The 12,949-nt window shown below is 43.3% G+C and overlaps 1 protein-coding gene across 1 annotated transcript in view; it reads left to right on the forward strand.

Annotated features, from left to right (window-relative positions):
- LOC102388229 (O-acetyl-ADP-ribose deacetylase MACROD2-like) overlaps positions 1–12,949 on the forward strand; it is a gene marked incomplete at both ends in the record, with an annotated part of 443,367 nt that overhangs the window by 569 nt on the left and 429,849 nt on the right. The gene's annotated exons all lie outside the window — the stretch shown is intronic.

Below are 12,949 nucleotides of genomic sequence, written 5' to 3' on the forward strand. Positions count from 1 at the left end.
GGAAAGGGGATCAGAATGGTACCTGGGGAAGGCCCAAGGCTTATTTTATGGCATGCCTGCCAAGAAGGTTGTTCCCCACTTGTATAAAACATGAAGGCAAAATGACCAAGAAGATATGAGACAGAGTTAGCCATGTTAGTTTGATGTAAGGCAGAAAGCAGGGTAGAGGCTAGTTTCAGAATGTAGTTTCATGCATAAAAAGCAGGAGAGAAAAACATGGAGACTCATATAGGTGGAGCAGGTGTTTTGCCAGGGAATACATTTCAAATCTTATAAATTGCTTTTTTTTTTAGCCCTTCTAAATTCATGCTGTAAGATAATGTTTTGGGTTATTTTTATGTTAACTTAAGAGTATTAGAGAAGCTAGCTTTGCAGCAAATTTTAAGAAAATCATATAGGAAACAGGCACCACCATAATAAGTGTTTTCTGCTATGTTTGTGCAAAAGTAAAATGTATTAAATTGCAGTTGTTTGGCCCCTTTAAAACATGCAGCTTTTTTGATGGTTTAGGACTAATTAGTGCAATATTATGGAGGAAAAATATATTCAGAAGCATGATTTAATTATGTGATTTTTGTTTTATTTTTTTTGGTAAAAGAAAAAGGTAATTTTTTTTATTCCATGCCACCATCTGCATAATACAGAGCAAACTTTTTCTGGGCTGATTGTTGTGAAGGTGGTTAGGCAGAATCAGATTTCAGCTTAGAGCCGAATTGCCCTTAATGCTTTTCTTTTTCTCTTCCAAACTGCATTAGTGCTGCTTCATGAGAAGATACGGTTACGGTTTAGAAACATGAGAAATCACTAGATATAGATCTGGATCCAGATAAAGCTTAGTCTTAGTAACCAAACTCCTGTTTTTCAAGGGACAGTCAATACTGATTTGCAGGCATGCATTTTGGATAACATGCACCTTTTCTTCCTTAAAACATAACATGGATACTTTTTTGTTATTAGTATATGAAAACAGGCCAGCTATGATGCATATGTATGAGATTTAGTAGGAAATGAAATGCACAAACAATTACAGTTCATTTTATAAGAGGTGGTGTAGTTAATAGAAAATAAACCTAGCAGGCAAGAAATCTGGTTCCCTCAAAGCAGTGAGAGGAAGTTACAAAGCATCTCCAGATGGAACATTAAATACCATTTTTCCCCAGTAATGGGTGCTTTTGGAGATGCTCATTGATTTTTATCTGGAATCCTAAGACACACAGTAGAAGCATTATGTAGTGTAGCAGATGCAATTTTCATATTTATTTGTCATTGTCACTGGTGTATAAAGAAACAAGCATATTTACCGAGACTGTTGAGGTTTTTCAAAGGATTGTTTCCACCACCCCCACTACAAAAGGCTGTCAATGTTCAACCCCCTGTAGCAGGGCCTGGCCCTAAGGCCAGCTGTGCTGCCCCCAGTAGCCAAACATCTGCTGGCCCACTCCAGCTCCTCAGAGTACCCTTCCTTTTCTACCTAGCCTGTCATGCCTCGATGGAGTTTATAGTATTGTGGGAGGCTGTCCCAGAGCCTTAAAGTGAGCCTCTGTCCCTCAGCTGCCTTGTGCTTCACATGCCCAGCGGGCACTAGTCTTGCTCTTAAGCACTAAATTGCCTTAGGGGCCTCCCCCATAGCCACACCAATGGCTTGTGGGTGTCACTCAGTATCAATTCGGACGGGACATGACACTTGGCCCCTCAGGCCTCCAACCTTCCAGCCTTGTTCTTCTTACTCTGGCCGTACCCCTCAGTTGAGGTCCACTGCCCTGGACCTTGGTTCCTGGGCTCCAGCCCTGGTCTCGACCTCTTGGGCTCTGGGCCCCTCGGTCCTTTGGTCTCACTGTTTCAAAGTTCAGCCTCTGATCTTGCCCTCTTGGATTCTGGTTTTGCCCTCTCAGGCTCTGGGATCCATGGCCCTTTCTCTTATGACAGCTCCCTGGGGTCTCTGACCCAAGTAAGGCAGCTCTTGGTCTGCCCAACTCCCCATGGGTCTCTGACCCAGGCAAGGCAGCGTTAGGTTTGGCCGGCTCCCTTGGGGTCTCTGACCCAAGCAAGTTTCTAAACTAGGTGCTCTTTTGGCTCCCTGTCACACTCCCTAGCTAAGCTGCTGCTTTGCATTATAATACATGCCTTCCAATTTTCAATTAAAAGCAAGAACAATTGTTTTCCAAAACACATATGTATTCCAACTGCCTGCCCTGACTCTCATACAAGACCATCAAAAGGAAAGCAGATAAGAGTTTGTCTTTGTGTCAGATCTGAAATTTGAACATTGTTATCAAGGTGTGACAGGAGCTAGTGTAGTGTGGCATACATTTGTGGACTAAGGCCACTCACAGCACACACCAGTATGCTTTTCTTTTCCTATAATTTGTCGGTTTCTGTCTTGTTCATTGCTAACACATCTCTCTAGAAATTTTCATTGTCCAGGAAAGCAAGGGAATTTCTCATTCAGGTAACTTAGTTGAATAATATCACTTCCCATCTCATAAAATTATTTCTGAGCTGTCATAATAATAAAGATTTTCCCTAGATTATTTGTGAACTTCCTTGTCTACTAATATAGTTGAGGCAAACCTTTGCGCGGGTTCATTAGAGGGTCGCTTCAGAATACTCTTTTCTCCTTAGAAAGAAATAGGGAAGAAGCAAGCAAGCTGCCTACTGAGTTTCTGGGCAAAAGCAGATCCCTTTTCATGAGAAAACGTTTGATGCAGAAAAAGTCCTTCTTCATCCCAAAACATACTCCCTATGCTGCAGCACCAGCCCTTTAAAATGCTGGAGGTACCTACCTGAACAAGCTAGAGCCCTGAGAAGGCCAGAGGCAGTTGCCATTAAGGCACCATGCCAAGAGTCAAAAGGAAGACTCTGCTTTTCATGTGTTTCTATTTAAAGAGCTCTGGCAACAGTTTCCCTCCTGGGGGAATCTTTGCCTTTCAAGTCACATGCTTTCAAACAAGGGATTCAAATGTTTAAAAATCAGGTAGAAAATGCCTGATACTGATTTAATGTAAGTATGTTTGAAAGAGATAAGAATCAGACCTAAAGACTTGCTAAATAAAAACTGCATTACCTCCTCCTTAGAAATCTGTGTAATCTCCAATGTGGTGATAAACTGATGATCAGTCCAAGAAATAAAAACCAGAAAAAGCAGAGTAGAGACTTATCCCTCCCTGTATCTTTCTGAGATATCCTAGTCGATTGCAGTATGATTGTAACAGGTGCTTTCCTTATGGCAGAAACATTTGAATTCAGAATCAAAAGTCCTGTGGAAGAAATCCAAAGGTTTGTGTCAGTTTAGTATTATGAGTTGCCAGCTAATGAAGTATTTAGCACCAGTGCCCTACTGTTTTCATGTTATCTTCAAAAACAATGGTCTTCTAGATACATTGTACTTAAATTACTTTTTGAAGCCAGTGAATGATTCTGATGTAATTTCTCCTCTTTAAGGATCAGCTGGTGTTTCTCCTTTTTCTTTCTCTACAGAAAAGTTAGTATCAGTTTGAAAATCAAATCAAATAAAAGCCCTTCTGAGAATAAATATAGAGACAAATTTTATGTGCTGCAGGAGAAAAAAGGATATTGTTGTTAAAAGAATTGTATCATATCAGAATTTTATGTTATTACCCAGAGTGGGTGCATCTACACGTGTGCTTTACTGCGAAGCTGACTAATTAGCTCTACAGTAAAGCATCACCGTCTACACATCTGCCCTTATTACAGCACTGTAAATTAATTAACTCTGCTGTGGGATAGTACTGTCCGAGACAAGCACTATCCTACAGCTGAGTAGTTATGTGCACTGAAACACGCACATTAACAGTGACCAGGGCTGGCTGGGGCACAAGGGTGCTAGTGTGGGGCTGCTAGCTAGCCCTGTGCTGTAGCACCTTCATGGCCCAGCCAGCCTCTCTGTAGCTCACTGAGCCAGGTCAGAGCAGCCCCAGACTGGCAGGCTGACCCCCTCCCTCCCTCCCCACAACTTTCTGCCAGCTGGGGCTGCTCCAACCTGGCTTAATGGGCTGCAGTCCTGGGTGCACATCTAAACACTGTGCCCAGGAGAAATAAACTCTGGTGCAAACTGTGCCAGAGTTTATTACTATGTGCTAATTGCTCGTATAGATGTACCCACTGTGAACAAAGATCAGCATTAAAAAAAATCTACTGTATGCATAATTATCACATTGTGATATGTGAGACGCTGTCAGAATAAAACCCTTAGGAATTTTCCCATAAAAATCATCTTTGAATGCAGATTGAATACTGAATATTTTCTGTCTATTTTTTTTTAGTAATAGTATGTCTGTTAAAACAAAAAGATAGCAGGGGTCATAGATTCCATGATTTCCATCTCTCTTAAAAAGCACACAAGTTTTATCATGCTCTTCCCAAGCTATTTGGGTGCTTTTGCAGGAGGCTAAGAGCATTTGTGATGGTAAGCAATCAAAGCAGCAGCACTGGGCACCATCACAGTTGTTAAATTAAAACCGAGGCTGCATACATGGGTGTGAGGAGGTAGGAATTTTACATATAATGAATTCATACCAGTTCACAGATCCTATGGAAGAAGTTTTAAGGATGTTATCTATCTACGCCAATGATCTCAGCCAAGATGCCATAGCACATTGGGGTGCTGTGAGATCCTTTTAAGGTTGCCACAGGATGCCATGCAATATTAGCACTGTTAGCTGTGCAAACAAACAGGTATATATGATTCACAAGATAAACCCAAATAGAAATCCAGATTGTCTAAAACATCCTGCCCTGTGGTGGTCTTTCTGAGTTCTTTGCAATAGAAGAATTGCTCTATTATACTTTTCCATAGTGAAGAAATAAGTGAAACCAAAGAGCTAACACTTTCTGATGGGTGCCTTGAGTCTAAGCAGATTGAGGACCACTGATCTATGCTGTCCTACTGATACATATCTCACTGCCTTATTAAAATAGTATTTCTTGAGGCATCTCTTGCTGGAGACTTAGTCTGCTGTGCTACATTACAGCAAGGTAAAAAATTATTTTAACATTGATTAAAAGATAAAGAAGAAGGGGAAAAAACCCACATGGAGACCTCATTTTAACAGACTCCTTCCCTCTTCCCCTCTTCCATCTGTCTCTAGATAGCAGTGATACTGTATAGAATATTAATCCTTGCTTGGACTGTCTCTAAAATACTATTAAATGTACATTTTGAGGGATGAAAAGAGTGGTAGCTCATTAGGTTTTGTTGCTAGTGTTTCTTTTCTAAGACAGGCAGGACAAATGCATATATGAGGGAAAGAGAGAGAAAGAGTAAAATCTGGGTAAAATGCAGAATATGTCTGATGCTTGCACACTGATTGGTGGAAATTCATAGGCACAGCACATATTATGCACCCGTATTAGCCACTTGGAAACAAGACACACTGTAAAAGTTTGTTTTTAGCATCCTGTTCTGGTTATAGCAAGTGCTGCAAAGTTAGTTTTGTTCTATATAGCTAAGCCAGATGCTGTCAGTCAGAAGGCAAAGAGAGGGAAGAGACTAAGGTGCAATAGGTGTATCAGTGATGGAATGGCAATAAGAGCGTATATTTTTATCTGAAGAATTGCTCAGGACTGACTTAAAGAGATGGAGATGAAGATGTTAGATCATTCCTTTGTTGCATTTTGTGTGGTAGACAGGGTCAGTTTCAGAATCAGGAAGAAAAGGAAGCCCTAACAGAGTAGTGGTAGCTTCTTGGGTCAATATGTGCTAATAGGATTGGTTATGCTGATGGCTGTGAATGTCTCAGAGCCCCAGGGACTCTTGGGAGCACCTAGGAAAGGAGAAAGAATGGTAGTCCTGCATTCACCCTAACCACAGTGTTATAAGGCTCTGGAACCTCGTTGTGGATCAAAAAAAGATAAAGCAGATCACAGAACTACCCTGAAATGAAAAGGAATAAAGTAATCCAGCAATCTCTCCATCTCAGTTAGAGAAACCTACAAGCTGCACTGAACTGAGGGACGCAGGGAATCTCGAGAGGGTTCAGAGGAGCGCCACTCACATGATTAGTGGCCTTCATGATAGACCCTACAGGGGGAGGTTGAGAGAGCTGAATCTCTTCAGCCTTCACAAGACACGGCTGAAGGGAGATCTTGTGGCCACCTATAAATTTATTAGGGGAGGTCAACGGGGAATAGGGGAAGTGCTGTTTACTAAGGTGCCCCGGGGAGTGACTAGGAATAACGGGTGTAAACTAGTTGAGAGTGGATTTAGGTTAGATATTAGGAAGAAATTTTTCACAGTAAGGGTGGCCAGGATCTGGAATGGGCTTCCAAGAGAGGTTGTGCTATCACCTAGCTTGGAGGTCTTCAAGAGGAGGCTAGATAGTCACCTGGCTGGGGTCACTTGACCTCGGTCCTCTTTCCTGCCAGGGGCAGGGGTTTGGACACAACGATCCATTGTGGTCCCTTCCGACTCTATAATCTATGAATCTATGAACTATTGGCAGAACAGGCAGAGGAGAGACCTCAAATACACAGGGGGCACAGAGGCAACTTACAATATGAATCCAATGAAAAGCATTTCCAATAGACCATGTAAAAATGCTTCCTCGAAAGAAGATGCATTTATTACTAAGCCATTATATAACCTAACCAAAATCTCCACTATACCTTAATCCCCAAATTCTCACTCGAGACAATCTCAATACATGGCATTTTTTACTCTACTTTGTCACTTTGTTCAACAGCAATTTTATGTAAGACTTGTAAAAGTTAAAATAATATTTTGACCCTACCTACTCTTCTTTGAACAATGCAATATTCAACCAAGAGTAAGGCTTACTTATTTGTTTACTGCTGATATAAGAATGACTAGGATAAGAGTCTGAAATGATTTTCATTTAATTTCATTGGTTAACTTTTCATTGAAATTGTAATCAGTATTCATGAAGACCACATGATGGTGATTGTAATATGCAAATAATTCTGGAGATCTACTTAGCATTTATTTAGGAATCTGTAACATGCATATTACTTAGCAGGGATCTTATTTCTGACAGCATGGAGTCCATGTTACTAATTGTTCTCGTCTCACCCCCCATCCTCTTTGGAATATCTTTTAAATACCCAAAAATTACCAGAGAAGATAAACTGATTATCTCTCAGCAATCTAAACCCAGTATTCAAATGACTTACTTAGCAAGGAGAAACTCTGACTTGATTCCAAAAGGAATACTTTACTAGGGTTATGCGAAGCTTTGGGTGCTAATTTGATTTGGAGGGGATTTAGGCCAATTCGGCGGCTGAACGTCTGAATCCAAATCAAATCGAGAGACCAATAAAAAGGTCTGAATCAATTCGGGAAACATTTGGAGATTCAGACAGTCCCCGGTTGCCGCTGCAGGGAGCTGGACCCGGACTCCGTGCCGGTAAGTAGGTGGCCGAGGTGGGGGGGTGGAGGAGGGGGCAGGGGACTATAGGGGGACCCCCAACAGGCTCTATCCCCTGCCTGCTCCCTCAGCCTCCCTGAGCTCCCTCCAGCCCCTGCCCACTCTCCTGCCCCATCAATGGCAGCCCCACCCAGCCCCAGTGTCCTGGCTCTTTAAAAAAACAAAAAACAATCTGTACTTCCTGGTTGCTGCAGCAGCCATTGGGGCTTCTGGGGGGTTGTGGCAGAGCCCCCTACACAGTGCAGGGCATTGGGGGGCAGTGGGGATCACCCCCTGCCTGCCAGCAGCCAGTGAGTGCAGGGCTTTAAAAAGTAAAATTAAAAAAGTGCCGGGATGCTGGGGCTGAATGGGGCAGCCATTGGATTGGTTGGAAAAGTGGGTGGGGCATGGGGGCTCATGGCAGAGTCCCCCCATGCAGCGCAGGGCAGTGGGGTGCAGTGGGGATTGTCCCCCCCACCTGGCAGCAGCCAGTGAATGCAGGGCTTTTTTTTTTTAAAGAGCTGGGACGCAGGGGCCAGGTGGGGAAGCCATTGACGGGGCTGTGAGAGCATGCAGGAGATGGGGCCTGTTTGATTTGGAGATTCGGCCGATTGAGTGGCAGCCAAATCTCTGAATCGGACTCGCCGAATCGATTCGGGACAGTGACTTACTGTCCTCTATATTTTAATGGGGATTGACTTCATCTTGGGGTACCATGAACATTGTCTGTTCTTAAATACCTGGTGTCTAACACACTGCTTTTTTTCCTTGTTTTCCTAGGCTAGGGACAGACATTACACATAAACCTGTGTAAGTGATCAGAAACTGGTTTAAACCTGTAACAGAACAGGTGTTCAGTGTACATAAACCAGTTTGAAAATGGCTGAAACCAGTTTGAGATAAACCTGGTTGAATGTAATATCAGACTTAACTGATTTTGGTCAAACCAGTTTAAGCACTATCTTTCCCAGAACCCTTGCTGGTTTAAGTTAAACCAGATACTCCCAGTATCCTGGCATGCTCTCTGGCTGGGTTCGGGCTCTCTGCTTCATGGCAGAGCTGGCCCCGCCCCTCTGCTCCCTGGCTGGAGCTCCGGCAGAGACTTGCGGACTGCTTCCCTCCTTTCTGGTCACCACTCCTTCCTAAGCAGGATTCCCCCCTCCCCTCTGCCTTGCTGAGCAGTGTCTGTGTATTAGCTAGCAGACCAAATGCTGGCTCCAGTCCATGCTGTGACAAAAGCAGAATCAGCAGGTAGCTGGTAATGTCCCTCTGTTGTTTTCTTAATGGGGTGATAAACACTGAGTTAGGGGTAATAAACACGGTGTTATTAATTCCCTGCTGGGCTAATTAGAGCATCCTGTTGGGGCCTGGCCATGCTCCCCCTGAGCTCAACACTGTGGAAGGGAAGAGAGGGCTGCTGTAGCACCCCTCTGGCATCTAGCCTGAGCCACTGCAGGCATGTGACTGCATTTCTGGAATGAAAATGGAATGTTTAGCCACCTCCAAATCAGTTCAGGCTTTACAGGTTAAATTAACTTGCAAAGATTCAATCAATTCAGGCTCAGGCTTTTTGAATGGCTGTCCCTAGTCCTAGAGAACACATTTTAACCTTCATTAGAGCTTTACTTCATGACATGTCTCTTTAAATATCCTAGAGTTTAGGTTAATGAATTTTGAGATTCTCCCTTCCTTTCCACCCTCACCTCATCCTTTCTGTCTAGCAAGAGTACCTCTGTGGGTATTGCAGTAGATGACAAAAGACAGAGCAAAGCAGAAGCAAAGGAAAGAAGCCGGTGATGTCTAGCTGGCTTGGTACAGCAGCTTGGTGGGGCTTTTTTCATTTTATTTAACCTCACTGGCTCTTAATTAATATTTTGCATACAGTAGCTTCTCTGCTTCCATCTCCCTTGCACATGCCTTAATCTGGTGGCTGTCATTTCTAGTACCACTGATGGCTTTGATGTGTAAGGTTGTTTTTTTTTCTGTCCTCCTGCTCTTAGTTAGCTTTGGCCTCTAGTTTAGGCAGCTTAGGCAGGCTTTCTTCTTTATTTCAACTGGTTTTGCAATGAAGCCTCTGAACAACTGCAGAATCAGTTGGGGAAAGCCACACTGCCTAACCAGCCACCTCTCTGCAGACCTCTACTGAGTGGTGTGCAGATCGCTAAAAGAGACCATGGCTTGAAAAACTGATGCTCTAAATTATTACTTTTTTCATGCTCCCCCTTCCAGACCTGTTTCTGAAGGAAAGCTGTTCTACAGAAATCAATATAGCTGGAAAGACCTGCAGTATCCAAAGAAGAACATGTTCTGGGTGTCATTACAGTCCAGATTTTGACCACCTCAGGCATTGACCTTCAGTGTTTCTTCCTGTCCTAAGATTAAGGAATACTACAGTCTCTGTAAGGGAAGTCAATGCTGTAATACAGTAAACTCCCTTTTGAATGGTGTTCACTTTTTTTTCATAATTTCTTATCTTATTTCTATCTTATAGTTTCAGTCCGAGGTTGCTATCAGGATGGGAGCTGTTTAGACCTGAGTGTACAGATATGGTCCTTGTCCTGAAGAAGTTTATATGAACATGATATGCACACTATAAAATCATATTCTGAAGAACTAGCTAAACTGTTTTCACTCCACCTCAGTATCAAAACAAATTTCTCTTTGACAGGCCTGCAAAATTAAATGTCTCCAAAACTGAACATATATCCCAGTTCCGAGAAGTGCTAAGCTCTCTTAGCCCCCACAGACTTCAACAAGGTTGGAGCATCTCAAAGCAGCACTGAACCAGCAGCTCTGGAAAAGCATCTCCTGTGTTCTAAACTATGCAGTCATGCATTTACCTTTTATGAAATGTCAGGACTTGACAGGACTCAGGTGTGCAGGCCGGGAGCGGTCCGAGGTTCTCGGGGGCGCGCAGCGTGGGCTGTGGCCAGCAGCCCTGGCATGCGGGTCGGGGAATGCAGGCCAGCGGGCTAGAATTAGGCACAGACGCTTAGCAGTTGATTAAAGATTATTTTACTTACACCGAAGATGGTCGCGGTGCAGGCAGGAAAACTTGCTTGAGTTGCAGTTACAGACAGAAAAGAAGAGAGGCGGACAAGAGTTCCTTCCACGCGAACCTCTAGCCCAATCCGGTTGAAGGCTCTAAACACGTGAGCCCGTCGTGTCAACCGAAGAAAACAACTCGGAGAAAGAGCTCTGGATACACTCACACGAAGTTTGCTAGGCTCCGTGGAACTTGCGCGCAGGGAAGGGGTTCGTCGAGGGATCGTTCGGTGACGGGGAGAGGCCAGAGGTTGATCAGACCCCTATAGCCTTCTTAAGGTATACGCTGGGTCCGATAGGCTCCGCAGCGCTTAGAGATCTTCACGAGACGTGAAGTTCTCCTCCTCCAGATGGTTGTGGAGTTCTCCAACTTGGGCGGAAACCGCTCAAGCCTCTTATACGGCTAGCAAGCCAATCACTAGCCGCCACGTGGGAATAATTTAGAACTGGCCAATAGTGGGACACAAATTTGCATGCGGGTGGCAGGAACTCCTTTGCACCGTGCATTTCTCTTTGCAACTAAGAAATGCACCCTGCAAAGAAAGCTCCGAGTGGCGGGAAATAATTTAGCAGTGCCGAAGCGCGCAGAAACAAAATCACACCCTTGGGTTGTGACATCAGGGAGCAAATTTGTGTCTGAGGAACCCTAGCAACAAGATCAAAGATTAATAAGTATGTTCAGAATTTTAAATTAAAATAGGTACTCTGCTATTTCTAGCTACTCATTTCCTAAATATATATATTTATCTCAAGAAGCTTTGTATTAGGAGCCAGAGGCAAACATGTACCCATATTGTAGCACTTTAAAGTGTTCCCTGCATTAGTAAGAGATGGCAGTTTATGTTATTTCTTCAGAGATTTAAAATGAAGTTTCATAACATACTATCTCAAAATAATGTCTTTTATGTAACGGGATAAAATTTGGGTTGTACATGGTATTTTTTCATGACTTTTCTGAGTAAATCTTGTGCAATAATTTATCTATTATGCTAAAATTTTCTTCATGGCTTCCCGTTTTGATTGAACTGAATATTTGCTATGCAGTAGACATTGCCATTGAGCTTTAAATGCATTGTTAAAAGTAATACTGTTTGATCAGTACTTTCAATCAGGTTTCCTGATGCAAGTGAGACTGCTGAAAGGAGGAACCTTACACAAATGTAATCCAAGTAAAGAAGTTAAAGGTACAATCTTCGCAGCCAGAAAGTGACTTAAATGTTGCTGCCTTTGCTATAGAACTTGCAGCAGAGCTAAAATGTTGGAATAGCAGAGAATTCATTTCCACGTGCATCTGTGGGATAACTACTCTTATAAGTCATCTTAGTTATACATCACAAATTTTGTATACCTCATCCAGGGAGAAAAAAAAAAGATTGTAATCACTGCCTAAAGTAAGATTTCTAATCCTAGATCCTCAGCCACAATCATTTTAATACTGAACAAATATTTTGTCTGATACTTACAAGTAAAAAGTATATAAGTGCATTCATTTGTTATTTTTACATGTCACGCGTGGTTTAAAAACTGATTCTATAAAATAATTTATTCTATTCATTTGCTTGTGTTTCCTTAAATAGCTTTAAAAACCTTATAACACTGAGTACAATGGAAAATATTATTTGTAGCTGGGCTATAACAATAAGCTTTGCCTGAAGGACACAAACATTACTACTTTTTTAACACCTAAGCAAGGCAGGTCTCTTGAGAAAGTAACTTCTTTATTCTCTTTCCTTTGTTCTGCTGCACACCCATGTGATAGTCCATAATTAGGATTAATTCTTCCCTGCTACTCACAAACAGGGAAGAACTGGTGGGGGATGTAGAAGTGGATGGCAAGTTGGGCAGCAGTGACACCAAGATGACTGAGTTCATAGAATCATAGAAGTAGGGTGGGAAGGGACCTTGCAGATCTTCAAGTCTGACCCCCTGCCTGGGCAGGAGGGAAACTGGGCTCAAGTGACCCCAGCCAGGTAGGCATCAAGCCGCTTCTTAAAGACCCCCAGGGTAGGAGCCAGCACCACTTCCCTTGGAAGTTGGTTCCAGATCCTAGCCGCCCTGACTGTGAAGTAGTTCCTACGGATGTCTAATCTAAACCTACTCTCCAACAACTTGTGGCCGTTATTCCTTGTTATCCCAGGGGGTGCTAGGGGAAACAAGGTCTCCTCCAAACCCTTCTGGTCCCCCCTAGTGAGTTTATAGCTGGTCACAAGGTCCCCCCTCAGCCTTCTCTTGTGAATGCTGAACAGGTTAAGGTCCCATAGCGTCTCATTGTAGGGTCTGCCCTGCTGTCCCCAGATCATGCGGGTGGCCCTCCTCTGGACCCTCTCAATGTTGTCCACATCCCTCTTGAAGTGGGGTGCCCAGAACTGGACACAGTATTCCAGCTGTGGCCTGACCAGTATCGCATAGAGGGGGAGGATCACCTCCTTGGCCCTACTTGAGATGCACCTGTGGATGCATGATAGGGTCCGCTTAGCCCTGCCGACCGTGACCTCGCATTGTCGGCCCATGTTAATCTTGGA

This window comes from Alligator sinensis, unplaced genomic scaffold (genome assembly GCF_000455745.1).
Source record: "Alligator sinensis unplaced genomic scaffold, ASM45574v1 scaffold1360_2, whole genome shotgun sequence".
Lineage (NCBI taxonomy): Eukaryota > Metazoa > Chordata > Crocodylia > Alligatoridae > Alligator > Alligator sinensis.